General features: G+C 43.2%; 1 pseudogene across 1 annotated transcript; it reads left to right on the forward strand.

Annotated features, from left to right (window-relative positions):
* Positions 1-3,338: 3,338 nt before the first annotated feature.
* Positions 3,339-4,873, forward strand: LOC103267811 (annotated as a pseudogene). The gene has a single exon (XR_504774.2). The product of XR_504774.2 is annotated as a beta-1,4-galactosyltransferase 3 pseudogene (transcript).
* Positions 4,874-5,943: the final 1,070 nt, after the last annotated feature.

Raw genomic sequence — 5,943 nt, forward strand, 5'->3', positions numbered from 1 at the left:
CGTACAAAACCAGACATTTTCAGCAAAATAAAGAAAGCACCATAGATTCAAAGCATGCAGCATGATATAAAAAATGATTCTATGGCCATTTTATTGCTAGTGATAAAAATTTAAATTAGTGGTGTTTGATGTATTGTCAAAAAAGAAAAGCACACTTATGTTTCAGATTTAAGTATAAAACTTTCATCTGCAGAAGACAACCAGTGAAAATTAAATGCAAGTTTCAGCTCTAACATTTGAAGAACCTGGAGGTCATCGCTTGTATCCTTTCAACAAAGTTGGACAAACTGAAAATCAGCACCTTTTCTTGGACCTATCAGAAAACTGAGTTTGCAGGGTAAAATACCACCTTGAAATCTGGAGAGGCAGGTAAATCCAGAGTCACAGCAAATTTTGCTTACCTGGGAAAGAAGCCACTGAAGGCACAGGTTGACAGGAGAACTTAAATGATGTTTTTGATGAATTTTTGAAGGTTGCCCGTGAACTAGCATGAGAGTATCTCCTGGGAAAATCAGTTTTAGCAGACACCTCACACTTTTATGGGCCTTTCTGCCAGGAAACTCAGCAATTTCTGAGAAAGATCCCCCTTATGGCTCTGGTAAGGGGAGGGGAAGAGCAATTATTATAAATGCTCCTGCCTGGAGCTTTCCCTACAACAGAGGTCTACTTTTCGTGGGGATAGACTTTTTCAGAACCTTGTTCCAGAGCTGCAGTAGAAATGAATTTCTCTCACTCTGGCCCCAGTAGTCTTCCTGCCTCATCTCTGGGAGGGGGCATAACTAGACAAGAAGAAACATGTGTGAAAGTCATAGGCCAGATATAAGCCAACTAAAAGTCTGAGATTTAAGTGGAAGATTAGAGAATGTTCCCTCAATCCCCACAATACACCTTACTTCCACATCAATAGGGTTTGGGTAAAATGACAGTGGATTATAGCTGAAAGGTCCATGACAAACAGATTTTCTTTGAGGAGGAGTACTTTTACTTAGGGAAGTACAAAGTGAAGTACAAAGTGAAGTACTTAGGGAAGTACAAAGAGAGACAAGAAAATGAGGACACTAGAGAAACTTGAAGCCTCTGTTACCTATAGTTATGACAAATATTAAACAGAGCCCTACTTCTAGCCATATTAACATAAATCTTCATACCTGAAGTAACTTAGTTTCTGTTACCTTATACAAAATATTTGCCTTTCAACAAGGCATGACAAAAGGTAAGGAAAAAAAGAAGTCTGAAGGGACAAATCATCAGAACCAAATTCAGATATGACACAGTTATTGGAATTAATGGACAGAAAATTTAAAATAACTATAATGGCTATTTTAAGGACCTAATAGAAAAAGAATACAAACATTCAAGAACCAGATGGGTAGTATAAGCAGAGGGATGGAAGTTCTAAAGAATCAACAGAAAATTCTAGGGAGACTTGACATGGCTGAAGAAAGAATCAGTGAGTTTAAATATTAAATAGTAAAAAATTTCTAAACCAAAAGGTAAAGAAGAAAAAAGAATGAAATAAATGGAACAAAATAGTCAAGAACTGTAACACACGTTAAAATGTAGTTGCAAATGATGTATGTGTAGTTGGAATATCAGAAGGAAAATAAATAGACTGAGGAATAGGAGAAATATTTGAAGTAATATCACTGAGAACTTTCAAAATTAATAAGAGACACCAAGCCACAAATTCAGGAAGCTCAGAGAACACAAAACATATAATAAATATATTTTGACATGTAACAAATATACGTCCAAAAGTACTCCTAGACAGATCATAGTCAAGCTGCAGAAAACCAAAGATGAGAAAATCTTGAAAGACAGAAAACACACAGACACACTTTACCAACAGAAGAGTGAGAATAAGAATATTAGCAAACTTTTTGTCAGAAAAAATGCAAATCAGAATAAAGTGTAATGAAATATTTAGTGCTGAAAGAAAAGAAAATCAATCTGGAATTCTAGATCCAGTGAAATTTTCCTTCACAGGTGAAGGTTAAATGAAGACTTTCTCAGACAAATAAAAGTCAAGGGAAGTTATTGCCACCAACATCTACCATGCAAGAAATATTAAAAGATTTTCATTTTCAGACCAAAAAAAAAAATGACATAGGTCAGAAACTTGGGTCTATATAAAGGAAGTGTTTTGAAGAAGGAATAAATGTTGTAGAATAATTTTTTCGTCCTAATTGATCTAAAAATAACCATTCCTAGTAATAACAGCAATGTATTAGATTATTATAGCATATGGATAAAATGAATGATGACAGCAATGCTATAAGAAGTGAGGGAGAAATTAGAAATACTCTGTCATAAGGTACCTACACCACACACGAAGCAAAATAGTTTTACTTGAAGGCGGACCTAAATTGCTTAGATTAGTTAGAAATGTATATTGCAAACTTTAGGACAAAGAGTAAATTATATTTCTAAATGTCTAATGACATACTAAGGAGAAGGTAAAATAGAATCATATAAAATGCCTAATTAGAATCAGGAAAGGCAGAAAAATAAATCTCTGGCCATGCATTAAAAGCTGATTCAAAACTGATCAATAATAATTTTACCTTTGGGAGGCTGAGGTGAGTGGATTGCCTGAGCCCACGGGTTCGAGACCCGCCTGGGCAGCGAGACCTCATCTCTACAATAAATCAAAAAAATCAGCTGGGCGTGATATCGCACGCCTGCAATTCCCGGCTACTCGGAAGGCTGAGGCGGAAGGATCGCCGGAGCCCAGCAGGTCGAGGCTGCGGTGGCCGGGAGCGGCCTCTGCACTCCAGTCTGGGCGACAGAGTGAGACTCCAACTCAAAAAAAACCCAAAACAAAACAAAATAATTTTAAAATATCAACAATCACTTTATATGTGAATGGTTTAAAAATCCTAATGAAAAGAAAGAGACGGTTAAGATGGATTTAAAAACAAAACCCAACTGTGTATTGTCTGCAATAAAAGTTTTAACTATAAAGACACTAATAGACTGAAAGGAAAGGAACAGAAAAAGCTACATCATGCTAAAGCTAACCGAAAGAAGGTTGGAATAGCGATACTGGTTTCAGACAAAGCACACTTCAGAGCAGAGCAAATTGTCAGGGATACAATGGACACTACATAACAAAGAAGCGATCAGCATTCTAAGAAGACATAAGAATCTTGAACTGGTGTACTTGGAGCCCCAGAACATTAAAATATATGAGGCAAAACTGATAGAACTGAAAGGACAAATAGACAAATCTACTATTATCATTGGAAACGTCAACACCCTAATGTCAGTGACTGATAAAATCAAGCAGGCCGAAAAATCAGTAAGGACTTAGTAGATCTGAATATCACCACCAAGAAGTATGATTCCTGCCCAGCTCCCGGGGTGGCGGTGACGACAAGCAGCAGCAGTCCAGCTGGTCCCAGATTTGCTGCTGGACTGCTGGATGGGGCCGTTCTCAGTGACACTACCGGTTTTGGAGAATGCCACACATCTCTGCACCCCCGGGACCCCCGGGACCCCAAGGATCCCGAAGAAGACAGCTTGAACCTAGAACTCCCCTCCCTCCCTGCCCAGACCTCACCCCAGGATGCTGCCGAGGCTGCTGGAGCGGCCCTGCCCGCCAGCCCTGCTTGTGGACTCCCAGTTGGCTGTCACGATGTACCTGTCACTGGGGGGCTTCCGAAGCCTCAGTGCCCTATTTGGCCGAGATCAGGGGCCAACGTTTGACTCTTCTCACCCCCGTGATGTCTACGGTAACCTCAGTCACCTGCCTGGGGCCCCTGTCGCCCCAGGGGGTCCTCCAGCTCCTCGAGGTCTGCCCTGTGGTCCAGAACGATCTCCTCTTCTAGTGGGTCCCGGGTCGGGGTCCTTTTAGCCCAGTGCCATCTCTGGCAGAGACCGTGGAGCGGAATCCCCGGGTGGAGCCGGGAGGCCAGTACCACCCTGCAGGGTGTGAGCCCCAATCTCGGACAGCCATCATTGTGCCCCACGGTGCCCGGGAGCACCACCTGCGCCCGCGGCTCTACCACCTGCACCCCTGCCTGCAGCGCCAGCAGCTTGCTGGCGGCATCTATGTCATCCACCAGGCGGGAAACATTTAACAGGGCAAAACTGCTGAACGGTGAGGTGCGGGAGACTCTCGGCGATGCAGAGCGAGACTGCCTGTTCTTGCACGATGTGGACCTCTTGCTGGAAAATGACCACAGTCTGAATATGTGCGACCCCCGGGGACCCCGCCAGGTTGCTGTTGCCACGAACACGTCTGGATACAGCCTCCCGCACCCTCAGTACTTCGGAGGGGTCTCCGCACTTACTCCCGACCAGTACCTGAAGATGGAACGGCTTTCCCAGTGAATACTGGGGCTAGGGTGGGGAGGATGGCGACATTGCCACCAGGGCGCGCCGGGCTGGGATGAAGATCTGTCGACCCCCCATGTCTGTCGGACACTATAAGATGGTGAAGCAGCGAGGAGAGAAGGGCAACGAGGAAAACCCCCACAGATTTGACCTCCAGGTCCGTTCCCAGAATTCCTGGACGCAAGATGGGATGAGCTCGCTAGCATCACGACTGCTGGCTCAGGAGCTGGGTCCTCTCTATACCAACGTCAGGGCAGACATTGAAACGGACCCTCGGGGGCCCCTGGGCTCTCTCTGGTCCCCGTTACCCACCTGGGTCCTCGCAGGCCTTCGGTCAAGAGATGCTGCAGCGCCGGCCCCCAGCCAGGCCTGGCCCCCTGCCTGGCCTGGCCCCCTGCCTACTGCCAAACACACAGCCCTCTGGAGTTCACACTGACTCCTCCTTCCTGCTCACCTTAATCATGAAACCGAATTCAAGGGGTTGTATTCTCCCCACCCTCAGATCCTCACTGTTTTTAGAGGGATGTGGGGGAGCTGAACTCCAGTGCTCTGCTGGGGGGCAGGGACCTCTCCTCACTGCTAGACTGGAGCTGGGCTCCTTTAGACCTGGGGAGGGGGGAGCTCCCTCTTTCTAGGGTCTCCTGCAGGGTTTATGACTGTGAATCCTTCATGTCATTATTTTATGTGATGACTCCTGGGAGTCCCCGGCCCCTGGGGTAGGAGCAGTGCTGGACCCCAAGCCCCTTCCTCTTCCACAGAGAAAAGCGTGATCTGGCTTCTCCAGGACTTCTGTAAATATTTATCTTATTTATGGTCCGGGAAGTGCTTTTGTGAAGGTAGCCCCTACCTGGGTACTTTCTGCCAGTGCTGGAGTGGCTCTCTCTTATGGTCCTGGCTCAGGGGGCTGGGATTTTGATATATTTTCTAATAAAGCCTTTGTCTCGCCTCAAAAAAAAAAAAGAAATATGATCTAATTGGCATTTGTAGCATACTTCATCCAACAGCAGAATATACGTTCTTATTGAGCTTCTATAAAAATCTACCAAGATAGATTACACTTGGAGTGATAAAATATGGCTTAGCAAATTTAAATCATGCCAAGTATGCTCTCAGTTTATAAAAGAATTAGACTAAAACGCAATAATAAAAAATAGTTAGAAAATTCGCAATTACTTAGAAATGAATCTACACAATTCTAAATAATGGAGACATCTAAACAAAGGAGACATCTAAAAAGAAATTTAAAATTATCTTGACTAAATAAAAATGAAAATATAACAAAAATGCAGCAAAAGCAGTGCTTGGAGGAAAATGTATAGCACTAAATACATATACAGATGATCCCTGACTTATGATGATTCAACTATGATTTTCCAATTATGCAATGGCACAAAAGTGATACACATTGAGTAGAAACTACACTTTGAATCCCATATGACTATTATGTTTTTCACTTTCTGTATAGTACCCTATAAATTATATGAGATATCCAATGCTTTATTATAAAAGTAACTTTGTGTTAGATGATTTTGCCCAACTGTAGGCTAATGTAAGTGTTCTGAGCATATTTAAGGTATGCTAGGCTAAGCTATGATGTTCACTAGG

This window comes from Carlito syrichta, unplaced genomic scaffold (genome assembly GCF_000164805.1).
Source record: "Carlito syrichta isolate Samal-C Ts95f unplaced genomic scaffold, Tarsius_syrichta-2.0.1 Scaffold308266, whole genome shotgun sequence".
Lineage (NCBI taxonomy): Eukaryota > Metazoa > Chordata > Mammalia > Primates > Tarsiidae > Carlito > Carlito syrichta.